The 17,760-nt window shown below is 44.7% G+C and overlaps 1 protein-coding gene across 1 annotated transcript in view; it reads right to left on the bottom strand.

Annotated features, from left to right (window-relative positions):
- Window positions 1-17,760, bottom strand: part of ABHD6 (abhydrolase domain containing 6) — an 85,707-nt gene that overhangs the window by 50,049 nt on the left and 17,898 nt on the right. The gene's annotated exons all lie outside the window — the stretch shown is intronic.

Here is a 17,760-nt window from a genome sequence, read left to right as displayed (position 1 = left end):
GCTCGTGCCCGCGCCGCTCGGTTCCCCGCGCCCGGCTCCGCTGGACGCCTTAAAGGAGCGCCGCGACGGCCTGAGTCAGCCGACAAAAAAGCCGGCTCCGCCCGCGTCGGCCCCTGGAGCCGCCGCGCGGCCGCGGCCGGGCTCCTCTCAGCACCTCTGCGCCCCCGCTCGGAGCGTTAAACCCGGAGGGGCAAGTGAGTGGCTTCCACAACGGCCTTTGGCAACCTGTCTCCAAGTACGCAAGAGCCCAGGCCCGAGGGCCACTGCCTACTCCGTTCCGCGCGCCGCGCCAGGTGCCAAGTGTAGAACCCGGCCGCCCTGCCCCTGAAGAGCTCGCTTAAGGGATGGGCTCAGGATTGGGACCCGAGGAGCCGCAGTTCCCCGGGGCACCGCCAGAGTTCGCCGAGGCGTTGTTTGATTTCCTGAGCAGCTACTATGTGCCTGGTGCTGCCGGGCACGTGGCGCCAAAGCGACTCTGGCTGGATCTCTGCTCCCAAAAGGAGGACAGGAGATCTTCTACAGGAGTAGAAGGACAGACACAGGCTCACAGGCAAGCCAAGCAGCCCTGCTTTACACAAGCTGTCTCATGTAATACTATGCGGTAGGCATTGTGATTGACTTCCTTTCTCAGAAGAAGGAGGGGGCGCTTGCCCACGGGTTCAGCCCATTAGGGACAGAATTGGGAATTCAAACCCTGCACCGGGTTCCAAAACTGGCGGGCGGGGGGGGGGGGGGGGGGGCCGGACACAAAACAGCAGTCTTGGAAAGGCTTTCAGCCACTGCTGGTTAAAGCCCCACTATGGTCATTTCTTCTTTTTAAGGACACTTAAACCTAAATAGGCAAAAACAAAAACAAAGAATTAGCAGGAGGGCATAAAAATTATCACCCATTAAATTCAAATGATGTTGTTTGACTAGCTTATCTGCCACAAAGCCTGGATTTTTGAGCATCTGGCCTCAGTTTACCACTCCAGCCTCATCCAGTATTGTGAGGGTGCCCAGGCTGAATTCTATCACTTTCGCCTTTGAAGGGGCTGTTTCCTCCACCAGAAACTCTTCCTTTTCTTCTTGGCCTACTTCCTCTTGTCTATGCCTCAATTTATTTATTTATTTTTTCTGTGCCACAGTTTAAAGTCACTTCCCCCAGCAAGCCTTCCTGTAACTCTCCTTTGGGCCCACACTGTCCTACAGACTTCTTCCATCAAAGTGTTTATTCATTCATATAATGCAATCTTATTGAGCACTTACTATGTGCTGAGCCCTGTGGGGGTGGGGTGGGGGTGGGGAGTGGTATCTTCTGCTGCCCTGAATGAAGGCTTCCTTGTCTGCCTCTTGTTCCAGACCTAGGTGGGACTGGTGCTTAGCAGGACTCTCTTGGTATTTAACTCAACCACAAAGGCAACCTCCCTCCTGCCAAACCCTCCAGACTGGCAGAACCTGGTTGAGTTGGATGAGTCCTGGGTTTAAGAATGGGTCATGGACAAAAAGCTTCAGAGGTGTGGCAGAGGAACATCTCTGAGGCCACTGGTGACTAGCTGGTAAAATCTGCCTCTGTTAAGGCTGCTGGGATCCATCCAGAGTTAGGGACAATCTCCCTGGCTTGGACTCAAGCACCTCCCCCCAAGATGTTGGCCACCTCATCATTCAGATTTCAAGAGTTGCATTCGACATCTTCATGGAATTGTTTCCAGAGCTTCAGGGACAGTGTACTTACCAAAGTGCAAGTTGCCCAGGATTCCCATGGATCATGATTAATCAAATATGGTGATTTGGAAGACCTATCTGAAGAAATTAATCAGAAGGCAACAGAGTGATAGGAATGAAAAAAAAAGGAAAACAAGATATTACAAAATATGCAGAATAGACTGAGCAGATCTAAAATCCATTTAAGCAGCATCAAAGGAGAGAAGGAAGGAGAAGCCATATTTGAGGTATAAAGGGTGAGAATTTCCAGAGCAGAAAAAAGACATGAATCCACAGTTTTAGGAAGCATAACGTATCCTAAGCAGGATAAATAACAGGAAATCTACACGAAGAGACATTGTAGTGAAACTGCAGGATACTAAAAACAAAGAAGGGGTGCCTGGCTGACTCAGTGGGTGGAACACGTGACTCTTGGTCTCAGGGTTGTGAGTTCGAGCCCAATGATGGGTGAAGTAATTACTTAAAAATAAAATATTTTTTAAAATAATTTATTGGGGCACATGGATGGTTCAGCTGGTTAAGCATCCAACTTCGACTCAGATCGTGATCTCACTGTTCGTGAGCTTGAGCCCCGCGTCGGACTCTGTGCTGACAGCTCAGAGCCTGGAGCCTGCTTCAGATTCTGTGTCTCCCTCTCTCTCTGCCTGTCTCTGCTCATGCTCTGTCTCTCTCTCTCTCTCAAAAATAAACATTAAAAAATAATGTATTCATCCATTTTGAGAGAATGTGTGCACATGTGCATGCATGAGAGCAGAGGAGGAGCAGAGAGAAACGAGAGAGAATCCCAAGCTGGCTCCACACTGTCAGCACTGTCAGCACAGAGTCCGACGTGGGGCTCAAACCCACAAACCTGAGATCATGACCTAAGCCAAAATTAAGGGTCAGTTAAGCATCTGGATTCTTGATTTCAGCTCAGGTCATGACCTCACAGTCATGAGACCAAACCTTGCACTGGGCTCCATGCTGAAGCATGGAGCCTGCCTTGGATTCTCTCTCTCCCTTTCTCTCTGTCCCTCCCCAACTTGCATTTTCTCTCTCTCTCTCTTAGAATAAATAAACATTAAAAAATAAAATCTTTAAAAAACAAAAATAAATAAAAACGAAAACAAAGATCTTAAAAGCAGCTAGAGATTAAAAAAAAAAAAAAAGACAGCTATTCCCCAAAGAAGGAATTAGATCACCAGCAGATTTATGAATGGCAACATAGGAAGCTAAAAATGTTGGATAATATCTTCAAAGACCTGAGAATTGGATCCTTAGCCTTTCAGGATGAGAGTTAAATACAGATAAACTGAATTTACAACTGGAAGACTTGACTAACTGAACTTCTAAGATATGCCTCAGAAAGAAGAAAAAGATGACCCCATTAAGAACTGAAATGAAAGAAGGCATACTGAGTGAAGAAATTGGTAAGTAGAGTGAATCTAAACAAAATTGTCAGTACAAAACAATAATGATGACAATAATAATACATCATCCATAGGGGTTTTTTTCTTATTTTTTAGAGAGAGAAAGAGAGAGCAAGGAAGAGGGGCAGAAAGAGAGAAAGAGAGAGAGAGAGAGAGAGAGAGAGAGAGAGAATCCCAAGCAGGCAGAACACTCAGGGCAGAGCCCCACATGGGGCTCAATCCCATGACCCTGCAATCATGACCTGAGCTGAAATCAAGAGCTGGCCACTCAATCAACTGAGCCACCCAGGCTCCCCCATAATCTGTAGGTTTAAACAAGGTCAGGGGGCGCCTGGGTGGCTCAGTCAGTTAAGCGTCTGGCTTCGGCTCAGGTCATGATCTCACAGTTCGTGGGTTCGAGCCCCGCGTCGGGCTCTGTGCTGACAGCTAGCTCAGAGCCTGGAGGCTGCTTCGGATTCTGTATCTCCCTCTCCCTCTGACACTCCCCTATTCCCACTGTCTCTGTCTCTCAAAAATAAGTAAAGAACATAAAAAAAAATTAAGAAAAATAAATAAACAAGGTCAGAACTAAAATAAGAGACAACAAAAAATTAAGAACGAGGTGGTAACAAAATAAAGTGTTCCCGTGCCTTTGCATTTGTGTGGGAAGGGAATTAAGATAGTAACTTTGGCTTTTGTTAATTACATATGGTACAATGTCAATGGTATTCACTAAAGTAATATAAGTAACATGTATAACTTTCAAACCAGTAGAAGGGGGGGGGAAATTACATAAGCCAATAAACAAATACCAATCAACCCAAGGAATTGTAGGAAAAGTAAGACTCCTCCCCCAAAAAAGGTAATAAAAAAATAAGTCCAGATTAACTAATAATCATAGTAACTTAACTAGAGTCACTAGTTAAAAGTCAGCAATTGTCAACTTGGATGTCCAAGAGGCTTTGTTTCAAGAGGCACTCCAGGGGCCCTTGGGTGGCTCAGTCAGTTAAGTGGCGGACTTAGGCTCAGGTCATGAACTCGTGGTTTGTGAGTTCAAGCCCCGTGTCAGACTCTGTGCTGACAGCTCAGAGCCTGGAGCCTGCTTCAAAGTCTGTGTCTCCTTCTCTCTCTGCCCTTTCCCTGCTCATGCTCTGTCTCTCTGTCTCTCAAAAATAAATAAACATTAAAAAAATTTTTTAAAGAGAGAAAAAGAAAAAAATAGGAATTTGGGAAGGTTAAAAGTAAATGTGGAAAACGATATACCTCACAAATAGTATCCGAAAGAAAGCTGGTATAGCTCTGTTAATATTAGATAACAGACTAACAAAAATCATTAAGGATGGAAAGTATCACTACATAATGATAACACATTTGATTGACCAGCAAATTATATCAGTTGTCAACTACAGAAAATGTGAATCTTATAATTATTAGAGAAATTGGTGAAATAGTCAAAGGAAAACATAAAACCTGATAATTCTAGAAGCAAGTCTAAACTTTCAAAACAATACATCATAAGCCCTTCTGGAAATAGAAAATAGAAAAAGAGAGACCACATCCCAAATCACTCTATTATACCAGTCTAAATTCCATACCAAACAAGATCAGACCAATATTACTCCTAAATCACTCAAAAACATAGATGTAAAAATCCTAAGTAAAATATTAGTAAATTGAGTCCAGCAATATATAAAAAGGACGATATATCACTACCAAGACAGGTTTATTCCAAGAATGCAAGGATAATTTAACATTAGGAAATCTATTCCTGTAGTTAACTGTATCTATATATTAAAGGGGAACTATAAGATCATCCCAATGATTGCAAATTTTTAAAATTCAACAGTCTCTCTTGGTAATAACTCGTAGTAAACTCGGAAGAGAACTTCCTTGACCAGGTTAAAAGGCAGCCAGCAAAACCAAAACCCTACAGCAATTATAACTCTCAATAATGAAAAGTTAGAAATGCTTTCTTCAAAATCAGAAATGGTTCCAATCAAAATCTCAACAGGACTTTTCAAGAAAGATGCTGAGCTGATTCTAAGATTCACATGAAAGAGCAAAGGTGCAAGAAAAATAAATATACTCTCAATGAAGAAAAATTAGATATCAAGACTTGTTACAAAAGTATAGTTATTATGACTATATTCATGTAGGAATAGACAAAAACACTAATGAAACAATATAGAAATCACAGAAACCAAGATGCCTTGATGTCTCAGTTGGTAAGCGTTTGACTCTTGATCTCGGCTCAGGTCTTGATCTCACAGCCTGGCATTGGGCTCTGTGCTCGGCATGAAGCCTACCTTAAAAAAAAAAAATCACAGAAACAGACCCACGCAGATAGGGAAACTCGGCTTATAAGGGAGGTGACATTTCAGATCACTGGGGAAAGGAAGGACAATTCAGTAAAAATGCTAGGACAATTGATTATTCACGTAGAAAAACATGGAATTTAACAGCACACCCCTCTCCAAATTAATTCAAGATAGATTAAAGACTTTAATATAAGAAGCAAAACTAAACCTTTAGAAGGACAATGTAGGTGAATATCTTCAGGATTTTGCTAACGCTTGGGACCACCAGACAGACTGCTTCTAATCTGGTAGGTCTGGAGAGGTATTTCGTGATCTTAATCTCCACGTCCATCTTTTTTTTTTTATGTTTCTTATTTATTTTTGAGAGACAGAGACAGCACAAGCAGGGGAGAGTGAGAGAGAGAGGGAGACACAGAATCTGAAGCAGGCTCCAGGCTCTGAGCTGTCAGCACAGAGCCCGATGCGGGGCTCAAACCCAAAAACCGTGAGATCATGACCTGAGCTGAATTCGGATGCTTACCCGACTGAGCCACCCAGGCGCCCCTCCACGTCCATCTTTAGTGGGCTTGAGCAATTGTTCATATACTTATTTGCCATCGTGTTTCCGTGTCTGAAATGTCTGCCTGTGTCATTTCCCCATCTTTCTAATTGTGTCTTAATGGTTTGTAGTTATATGTCCTGCAAAGATCTTCTCCCAGTTTGTGGCTTATCCTTTTACTTTCTTTAGTGCTTTTGCACAAACATTAATTTAGTCAAATTATCCTTTATGTTTAGTGCTTTTTATGTCCTGTTTAAGAAATCCTTTCCTACCTCACCTAAACCACACTGACTGAGGTTAGGGGAGACAGTAGCACCCCAAGGACACTGGGGATGCAGGTGCCAAACTGAGACTAATGCAGGGCTGGCCCAAAGGGCAGGTAGCCGTGCAGATGAGCAAGCACCAGCTCCAAGTGTCTGAGTCACTGGAACGGCTCTCAGGTGAAGATGGTGGGTTCAGGCCCAGCTCTGCCACTTACTAGTTATCTGTGTATGTAAACCTGAGTTTCTTCATCGATACGTAGGAGGTGATGATGAATGATTGATGATGGTACCATAGGGTTACAGACAAGATCGAGCTGAATCATGTGTTTACAGGTCAGAGGAAGTGTGCATAATATCAGCCATCAGCATCAGCGCTGTTCATACACCAAGTATTTACTGGGCTCGCCCAGTTCTGAGAGGCGCCTAGAAACCATCTTTGAATAGTCAAAACTCAGTTGGGGAACAGAGATCATGAGGCCCCCCCATGTGAACCAAGAATCAATGGCGGAAGGCTACTAACACGTGTGTGTGTGTGTGTGTGTGTGTGTGTGTGTGTGTGTGTGTACATAGTTCTTGCTAAGGAAACATATTTTTCAAGGTCCTTACAGGTTTCATTTCAGCATCCACATCACTTACTCCTCCCTCTTAGTTGTCCCTGGTGTCTCTCCTGGGACCCTTAAACATCCCACCAGGTACCCACTTAGATGTGAACATCTTAATGACACTTTCAAAGATGTACGTCACATCATGCCATCTACATTACGATGCCCCCAATCTAATTTATCAAAAGGATCAAATGCCTCTTCATTTGTTCTTATCTTGACTCCTTTCTGAGCTGTGAGGTCATTTGGGGAGCCAGATCACACATCCACGTGGATGGATTATAGTTTGGTCACCTTTCAGACAGTGGTTCCTGATGCCCCAGTTGGGGTTCTAGGGACTGGCGGTACTGGGTAGCCCATGGGGCCAGAAGCAGGAGGTACCAAGTTTGGTCATCTCTCCCCAGTGGCACACAAGTGGCTGGAAACAGGCCACAGAGCCAGAAGTGGAAAGGACAAGGGGAGGAAGTAGAGAGGTGTGGAGCAGACAAAGCAAAGGGGAACAGACCATCATCTGCTCCTTGGTGTCATTCTCACGTGGATCGTTCTCATTTAAAAACATAGGATGAGCAGATGTTAATTACCAGGTAGTGTACACATCTTCGTTTCCGACTCTGTCCTGGGCATTGTGCTTCTCATGCACTATCCCATTTGTTTTCATCTTTACAACAGCTGTGCAGTGTGGATATCGTGACTTCCACCATTTAACAGACAAGGAAACTGGGCTCGAGGTTAGGTGACTTGTCTGAGCTCACGTAGCCAGCAAGTGATGGAGCAGAGACAGACATGTGTCTGAATCTGTGCTCTTCACCACAGTACTCAATGCACACCTTCGAGGACTTGTGTAGGACTTAGGTTTTGCAGGCTGGCATGCAGACACCACTGAAGTCTTGAATAATAGAACGGGCATTGGCGGACGCTCAGGAAATTGCTACTGAGGGTCTTTTTCTTATGAAATCCACCACATTTGAGTGATGGCAGCTCTCCACTGCTATGGCTACACGTAAACGCAGCCTGGCTAGATATGATTGGGTCTCCGTGGAAACATGGCTTCCGATGACTACTGCTTCCAGAGGAGTCTCTTCCAGGCTCTGAAAATTCATCTCAAATATCGTTCGAGACTATCTGCACCACATGAGACCTCTGAGGCAGTGCAGAGTAATGGCTGGGAACACAGGATTTGCTCTCTGGCAGGCCTGACTCTTCCATTTACCAAGTATATACTTCCAACAAGTTGCTTACTTTCTCTGGGTCCCAGTTCACACCTCTATAAAATAGTGGTTATGTAGTACTTACTTCATAAATTTATTCTGACCATTGCGAAATTCTTTCTAAAAAATTTTTTAAATGTTTATTTTTGAGAGAGAGCAAGGGAGGGGCAGAGAGAGAGAAGGAGACACAGAATCTGAAGCAGGCTCCAGGCTCTGAGCTGTCAGCACAGAGCCTGATGTGGGCTCGAATTCATGGACTGGGAGTTCATGACCTGAGCTGAAGTTGGACACTTAACCAGCTGAGCCACCCAGGTGCCCCTAACCATTACTAAATTCTTTTTTTTTTAATGTTTTATTTATTTTTGAGAGAGAGACAGACAGTGTGAGCAGGGGAGACTCAGAGAGAAAGGGAGACACAGAATACGAAGACAGGTTCCAGGCTCTGAGCTAGCTGTCAGCACAGAGCCCGATGTGGGGCTCAAACCCACGAACCATGAGATCATGACCTGAGCCGAAGCCAGATGCTTAACCGACTGAGCCACCCAGGCTCCCCCATTACTAAATTCTTAAACAAAGTAAGTGTTGACTATTATCATTACTCTCTCAGTTGCCCATTCTTCCTACTGCCCTTGTTCCCAGCTGAACTACGGTAACTAATTCATCCCACTTTGCTCAGGACTTCATTTTTGCACCAAAAGCCTCCCTTTGGTTTGGGCAAACTGGGAGGGTTGGTCACCCTTCCCATCTATACAGTCAGAGAGGTCATAATGGTCAGATAAAGTGGTGGCCAATGGGGCTCAAAGACGTTTGAGTCCTAGATTTACATTGGGAATTCATAATCATAATGGGTTTTTGGCCTTTGGATATAGAATGAAGGCTCAGAGTCATAGAAAACTGAAACTAAAGGCAAGTCCAATTAACTATCTAATTTTGAGTCCCCAGCGGCAAGAGCGGCCTTATTCAGCTCTGTATCTCCCTCCACCTTAGTAGGCTGACTGTCAAATGAGTGAATAACAAATCCCCTAAAACACCCATGATGCAAAATGATCCCTGGTCCCAGGCTAGGACTTACTTATACCAACAAATCTCCAAGGCTGAATTCTTCAGATTGTGTGTTATGAATGACACTGGCCGGCACATAAATCTGTTTCTTGGATGACCTTGGAGCAGGCTCTGCTTGTAGAGGAGAAATCTCATCCCGCAATAGGATTCATGAGAAAGGGAGAATCATTCATGAGTCACTGTCTGGTTAAAGCTGGACACCTGCTCAGCACGCCTGGGTGGCTCAGTCAGTTAAGCGTCCAAATTCAGCTCAGGTAATGATCTTGTGGTTTGTGAGTTTAAGTCCCACATTGGGCTCTGTGCTGACAGCTCAGAGCCTGCCTGCAGCCTGCTTCAGATTCTTGTCTCCCTCTCTCTCTGTTCCTCCCCACTCACACTCTGTCTGCCTCTCTCAAAAATAAATAAACATTAAAAAAAAATTTTTTTAAGATTGACATCTATTCACAGCCACGCTCCTCACCCTGTCTTTGGGACTGATGTGATTTTCAATGGATTTGTAAGTAATTTCCCAATGGGTGATGACCCAGGAGGGAGATCTGCCCCTGGAGATCACCACACAACCTACTGAGGTCCAGTACTCACAGCATGGGGTATCTCCCAAGTTCTCATGCTCCTTATGTGTGGGGGAATCTGGGGGGTTCAGAAGATGAGGGAGAAAACATCCCCGCTTGCTGGGAGTCTAGGGAGAGGGGCATGGATTGTTCTCAGTGTTCTGAGCTGGAATACTGGCAGGGCCTTATCACTGCTATATACCAGAGACGAATGGTATAGGGGACCACCTGAGTGCTCATGCTCTGGTATCAAACAGTGCCAGCTGGGTACCTCTGAGACCTGGTGCCAGCGATACCCTCTCTGAGGCTAGTTTCCTCGTGTGTAAAATGAAGATAATAGTAGTACTTGGATGATAGTGAGGCTTAACGGACCTTGTACACGAAAAGAAAATGGGTGATATAGGGCCTAATAAACCTCAATACCTATACTGCTGTTACCATTTTATTATTGTGATCCAACATAAGCACCCTGTACAAGGAGAAGTTAGTGCTCAAATCAACAAACACAGAGAGGCGTGTCCACAGCAAGCACTCAATAAATGTTAGTGACTATTATTAAGAATTTTAAATCATAATCTACTTCCTGTGTCTGAGTCACCCAGCTTCCCTGTAAATGCCAGGAGAAGCTTATTTAAGAACTTCTGTGAAACGCCTAAGTAGTATTCCCACTCGGAATGTATCACCTGAATCTAATCATGAGAAAGCCCGAGACCAACCCAAACTGAGGGACAGCCAACAAAATAACGAGCTTGCACACTTCAGAAATGTCAAGAATATAAAAGACAAAGGCTTAGGAACTTTAGAGATCAGATTAGAGGGGGTCAAGGACATAGGACTGCTAAGTATGATGCATAAGCATGGATTAGACCCTGCACCAGAAAGAAAAAAAAATTGCTATAAAGGACATTATTGGAGTAACTGGTAAAATTTGAACAAGGTCTGTAGACTAGGTAATAATATCATATCACTGCTAAACCTTCTGATTTTGATGTGATAATTGTTTTGCAGTTATATAAATGAATTACTTGTCCTTAAATCACTTGGAAGTATTTAAAGATAAAGGATCCTAGTGGCATCAACTTACTCTTGAATAGTTCAGGAAAAAAAAAAATCTGTATGTATAAAAACTAACAAAAAATGTCTTTAGTCATGAAATGATGAAAAAACTAATGAAAAAATGTTCATCGGCGAACCTGGGTGAAGGGTAAACATGAATTTTCAAGCTATTTTTGCAACTTTTATGCATATTTAAAATTATTCATAATAAAAATTAAAGCATAATTAAATAAAATGAAAAAGGGGCGCCTGGGTGGCTCAGTCGGTTAAGCCTCCGACTTCGGCTCCGGTCAGATCTCACTTTCGTGGGTTCGAGCCCCGCGTCAGGCTCTGTGCTGACAAGCTAGCTCAGAGCCTGGAGCCTGCTTCCCGTTCTGTGTCTCCTCTCTCTGCACCTCCTCCTCTCATGCTCTGTCTCTCTCTATATCAAAAATAAATAAAACATTAAAAATTTTTAAATAAAATAAAAAAAAAAAACCTTGGTACCAAACCCTTAGAAGAAGAAATTGAGCAGTTAGGCAAGTAGCCTGCTCAAGACCCACCAGTCAGCAGCTGTGAGAAGCCTTCCACCTCTTGGTCCTGTTTCCTCACCGTCCCCTCTCATGGTCAGCCTGGAAAGACCAACTTTACACTAACAGGTAGCTTTAGAATCGGCCACAGAAAAGGGAGAAGTTCTTGGGCTTGTTTGCACGTGCGGTAAGGAGAGAAAGGCAATGGATCCAGCACAGTGCGGTGGCCAGGGGAAAGGGTTGGGGTGATGGACCTCTGATAGCATCGTGCGGCCTGCCTGCAGCCTTAGGTGTCTCAAAAAGGCAGGATGAAAAGCGCTGAGGTGCCAGAGAAGACTGTTCTAGCACTGAGATGCTGCTTTAACGAGGGAAGAAGATGAACTTGGCTCCCCAGGAGAGGAGCAGTACTCGCTATCAGCCAGAAGAGGACGCTGTCTTCTCATGAGTCAATCTCCAAATCAAGAGGCTTTGCACTCTGGGTGTGCCCACAGTGGTTTCCAGATCCGCAGCTCCCAGGGGCAGGATTAGGAGGAGGTGAATGAGGCGGGACCGTGACAGTGAGGGTTGGATTCTGTCTTCATTTAATTTTTTTTGTCTTCATTTAATATTTGACACTTTGCTCATCGTGGATGTTCTGAGTTAATTTTGATTACTCAAGATTAATTAATTAGTGAAAATATTGCAATAAAATATGATTTATCTTGATTACTGAGTTGTGCGTCACCCCCTTAAATGTCCCGCCCAAAACCAGTGCCTCATTGGCCTCCTTCTAGTCCCAGCCTGGCAGATGGAACCCATTAACTGCAAACACCACCAGCTCAGAGTTTTCGATTGTTCAGATGAAGTACGGAGATAATGGGCCCTTTTGTTCCATGAAGAAAGGGCTGCCTAAGGGAATTAACCCCCGAACACCTGAATTCCGGCCTTCCCTGTCACTTTCCAGTCAATTTACAGGCTGGGGGCTACCATCATTATCTCTAAATCTCAGCATTCTCATCTGTAAAATGGGGACACCAGTCCCTTCTTCGCACAATTTATTCTAAAGACAGAATATCAGCCCAACCAAGTACTTCCTAGGGATCAGAAACTGCTGAGTCTGGCCTTTATAAACTCACAAGATGGTCACAGCCTTACAATGTAAGAGCTATTATATCCTCATTTTTGAATATTTTTTTAATGTTTTCAATTTATTTTTGAGAGAAAGATCATGAATGGGGGAGGGCGAAGGGGGGGGGGGGAACAGAGGATCCGAAGCAGGCTCTGCACTGACAGCAGGTTATGAATCCATGAACTGTGAGATCATGACCTGAGCTGAAGTCGGACATTCAACGGACTGAGCCACCCAGGTGCCACTCCCCATTTTTGAAGATGAGGAAATGGGCACAGAGAGGGTTAGTTACTTAGCCAAGGTTGAACAGCCAAGAAGTAGAAGTGCATATGCTTTAACCTCTATGCCGGCTTTCTCAACACAGGGTGTCCTTCATCCCTGTGAAGACATTTGGCGGCGTCTAGAGATGTTTTTGGCTGTCACGACAAGGAGGGTGCTACTGGTATCGAGTGGGTGAAGGCCCAAAATGCTGCTGAACATCATGCAATGCATGGGAGAGCTCTACACCACGGGGCTCTCTGGACCAGAGTGTCAGGAGCGCCCAGGTAGAGAACACAGCTCCCAGCTCTGGTCCCGAGGTCAGGGAGCCATATGAGAACTTAGTACTAGTGCTCCCTGAAAGGCAGGTGCTATGCACAGGTGGCTGCTGCATTTCTTTTGTCTCAGTGGCCTGGGTATTGCAACTGGCCATCCAGGCACCTGAGTCCCCTGGCTCCGTGTCCTCACAGAATGGTGGAGAAGCTGAGCTCTGGAGCCCATCAGAGCACCCTACCATGCATTCAACAATGATTTACTGAACCCTTGCTACATGCCAGTCCTGTCCTGGACAGTGCAGACACACATAGGTGTCCCTGTCCCCACAGAGATGTGTAGGGGAGACAGACAACACACAGCTCATAGATAATCACACATTATGCAAAAGACACAGGCCCCATGGGAGAGAATAAAAGGGAAGACTTTGACGAGCTGAGGGGTGCTCTGGCAAGGCCTCTCGGAGAGTGGCATTTAAGCTGAGACCTGGATGGGCAAGGAAGAGCACCATGTGTGGAGGGAACAGCCGTGCAAAGGCCCTGAGGTGGGAACTGGAAGCCTCTAGGCATGAGTGGAGGCTAGTGTGGGAGGAAGAAGGGAAAGGAACAGTGTTACTTTGAAGAGGTAGGTAAGTAGAGGCCACAGGAAGGAGTGTTGTCTTTAGGTCAAATAAAGGGCCTTAGAAGGGTTCTAATTAGAGCAGTAACACACCGAGCCCTGTCCTTCAGAAAGTGAAGGAAAGGACCTGCTTAAGGTCCAGACACAGCCTCGTGTGGAGGAACCTATGTGAAGTCAAAACCCAGAGCCTGCTTCATCATTAGGAAATCACCATACAAAGGTGAGGTGTGTCCCCAATTAAGTGATTTAAATTAGGCACTCCCCTCACAGTTGGGGTGAGGAAAGCTGACTGTAAATGTGATAACCAGAGTGATTGTATGCATTATAAGATTATTGCTAGGGCTCATTTGTTGCTAGATAAAGAGTGACTTCAGTCGCTGGAAACACCTGTTTGGGTCCTTGTCCCCTGCCAGTAGTGAGGACTTTCCCACAAACCTCTTGCTTCTTTTTGCTACTTTTGTTACTTTCTGTTACTCAGCCTGTGTACTTTCACTCCCCCTGAAATCTCCTTCTTGCCTCCCTCAAATTCTGAGGTGTGCTTTGTCCCACACGGACTCCTGTCCCTCCAGGAGTCCATGATAGATGGTTGTGGCCCCCATGATGATTGGGACCATGTGTCTGAACTCCTGATCCTCATTTCTGCCCATTCATATGAAATGCATGAGACCCTTCAGTAGGGACTTACTCACAAAGACGAGGGCATAAGGCTTTGAGGAGGCCTGACTGACCCTGCCAAATTGGGATGGTATTTCTCAAGGTGGACGCTGTTTGAGATATTGAAAGGAGTTATATGAAGAAAAAGGTTCTGTGAACAATAAAGGCAGGACCCCTGTTTCAGCACAGTGAAGCAGCTTTCTTTACTGCAGGACTTTTCAGAACATTTAAGATGCTAACGTGCATTATAAATCTCCAAGAAGAAGGAATATCTATTTGTCCTTTTTCCTAGAAGCATCTTACAGACTCGCGGCTGGAAATACATGCCTCAGGAAACATCATCCATAGCCACTAAGTGGCAGTAGGTCGTTGGTCAGGCCAGTGCCTGCCTTTCTTTCCAGGGGCTCTGGGTTCCTGGAAGGGATGGTCTTAAACTCCCAGTTCCCAGCACAGGATGGAAGAGCATGAGGTTTGTGCTTTCTGGGGCCTGTGGTACAGCCTCGTCACTCTGACCCCTCCATGTTACCCGTGACTCATGGGGCCAGTTGAAAGCTGCTCTTCCGTGGTTCAGTTGCGCAAAGACAGAAAATATGTTGCCACGGACATTGTTTAAACTGCTTTAGGGGCGCTTGGGTGGCTTAGTCGGTTAAGCCTCCGACTTCAGCTCAGGTCATGATCTCACGTTTGTGGGTTTGAGCCCCGCGTCAGGCTCTGTGCTGACAGCTCAGAGCCTGGAGCCTGCTTTTGATTCTGTGTCTCCCTCTCCCTCTGCCCCTCCCCGCTCATGCTCTGTCTCTCTCTCTCTCAAAAATAAATAAAACATTAAAAAAAAATTTAAACTGCTTTAAAAAAAGAAAAAGGGTTTTAGTACTTTTTTTCCTTTTTAAGCACTGAACAAGTACATGCTTTTGTAAACAAACAAACAAACAATACCCAAGTGTCTACAGTAAAAAGTGAAAGCCCTACTTTGGTCTCCTCCCAGTCCCCCACCTACAGTGTTTGCTCTTTATTAAGGTTTTTGCTGTGCCTCGTTTGGCGGGGAGAAGGGTGGTCTGGAGTCCGAGTGACTCAGTTCATGCCCCAGCTCCAATGGGCGAGCTGTGTATCCTAGGGCACAAACCTCAGTTTGCTCATCTATAAAATGGAAGCACAGTAAGGACTTAGAGGAGTATTGAGTGATATGAAACACAGAACGCACTCAGAAACCTCTGTACCTAGTTGGCTTCAGTTAAATTTGAGGCTTAGAATTTTCTTTCTGGAATCCAGGTGCTTTTTTTTTTTCCAAATTCCAATTCCACACAGGGAATGTGCTAATTACAGAATGGATCAATCTCTTCAGAGTGTTTATGTGATTTTTTTTTTAAGTCCTTAAGGGCAGTTTCTATATGCAGAAATTACTTTATTTTTCAAATCAATATTCAAATGGTCAAAGTTAAAAATTCAAATACAGATTAGTCAACTCTCATCCTACAGATTAGCTTACTTTTTTAAAAAGATTCTATTTTTAAGTAATCTCGCACCCACTGTGGGGCTCGAACCAACAACCCCAAGATCAAGAATCACATGCACCATGCACTGAGCTAGCCAGCCACCCCAGGTAACTTATTTTTGGTACTGGGAACTAAACACTATTTCAGGACACTGACAGGATTGTTATTGCCTTAGAAAATGTCATGCTTGGGGCCCCTGGATGGCTCAGTCAGTTAAGCGTCCAACTTCGGCTCAGGTCATAAAATCACGGTTCGTGGGTTCCAGCACCATGTTAGGTTCTGTGCTAACAGTTCAGAGCCTGGAGCCTGCTTTGGATTTTGTTTCTCCCTCTCTCTCTGCCCCTCCCCTGCTCATGCTCTATGTCTGTCTCTCAAAAATAATTAAACATTTTGAAAAATGTCATGCTTTTATGTTCAGCTTATAAAAGTTCTTATTCCTTTCATAAGCCAGGTAGAATTGCCAGATAAAACAGAGGATAGGATGCCCAATTACATTTGAATTATCTAAAAGTCAAATTTATCTTATGTTTTTATTTGCTAAGTCTAACCAACCCTATATTCCCCAAACTTAAATAATTACTTTTGAGGGGGCTATAGACCCATTTACAAACATTTTAAACTTCTTTTATAAATTTAGTATACTCCATTTCCTTGAAAACTTCTTCAGTTGTCTGAACTAGTGAAAAAGCCATCTTTTTAAAACTAATTCTTTTTTTTAAGATTTTTTTTTTAAGAAGTTGTCACACCCAATGTGGGGCTCGAACCCACAATCCTGAGATCAAGGGTTGCACGTTCCACCGACTCAGCCAGCCGGGTGGTCCTAAATACTGAGTCATTTTAATTAAGTAAACTTATGGAAACACTGTTAACCCACAATTCCCATAAAGGTTTCAGAACTGTGCATACAGTTCGTATGACACCCTTAGTAAGGTTTCGACTTAAATCCAAATCCATCCCTCTAAATGCACATTTTATGTTGGAGTTAAAAGATTGTCAGTTAAACAGGCCAAAATCTCTCATATGTTACAAGTTCATAAAATGTACGCATGTACAAATTCCTTCTTAAAAGGCCCAAAAAGCAGCTCCCACACTTAACTCTAAATCTTCTTCTGGTTGGAACATGCCTTATTTTCCAGGGAAGACTCTTCCCCCACAGATTCAAAGAGGCCTGTCCCGGGAGCTTCACCTCAGCAGGGGCTCAGGAAACCATTATTTCCTTCCATGTGCTATTTGGAGTTATCTCCTTAGCATGCCTGGGTGTGCTTGGCCAGAGATTTTGGCCAGGATGCTGACTGGATGTATGTTAGTGGTATATGGCGACAGCTGCCCGCCCGTCACTCCGAAAGGGGGTTTGTCCTGGGATCCCAATGCTGGCTTCCGATTATTCCCATTACCCGCCTTCTTCACAGAAGAACTTTCCTTGCCAAAGTCTACAGATCTCACCAGGGCTTACAACTTGATTGGATTTTGCATTTCAGATCTCCCTATCTCCGTGCCCACATCCCTAAAATTCATTTTACTTGGGTTGAAATCCCACAGTTCTTACACAGCCTTTCTTTCTTGGGTCATACGGCTCTTACAAACATTAAAATGATATCTGGTTAAATGGTGGATCTTTCTAGGGGCTTTAACTGGCTCTTCGTCCTTAAAGTCCAAGCACATTTTCCTGACCCGTTCCAGCAGACTAGCAGTTGCTCTTCTTGGGAACACACGGCTAGTATTTGATGAATTAAACTGTATACAGTAAAACTGCCTTAAAACATTATGTAACTCAAATGAGCCTTGACCTTAATGACGCCCATGAGGGTGATTAGAGAGCTGGAGCCTGGGTGTGTCCAGGGACAGCTAGCTGCCAGATCCCAGGGTGGACAGAAAGCCTGGCAGGATTTCCCTCTGCCCCCCGCCTCACTGTCCCCTCACAGAAGGCTCCTGCCCCCCAGCTGCCCTCTGGGGCAGGCAGCTTCCGAGTTATCAATTCTCAGGAAAAGGCACATGGCATGCCACCCCAGGACCCATGACCAGATGTCACAGCTGGCTCCCGGTTGGGATATGAGAGACTCTGCAGGGGATGGTGCCTAAATGACGCAGGCCGATTTCTCGCCAAAGTGATAGACACAGGGGCTCCTCAAAGACTAGCCCCTTTTCTTCATTTCCTTGGGG

The sequence above is a fragment of the Suricata suricatta genome, chromosome 12 (assembly GCF_006229205.1).
Source record: "Suricata suricatta isolate VVHF042 chromosome 12, meerkat_22Aug2017_6uvM2_HiC, whole genome shotgun sequence".
In the NCBI taxonomy this organism is placed as follows: Eukaryota; Metazoa; Chordata; class Mammalia; order Carnivora; family Herpestidae; genus Suricata; species Suricata suricatta.
Note: the sequence above shows the minus strand (reverse complement) of the source record. Positions and strands in the feature narration are given on the sequence as shown.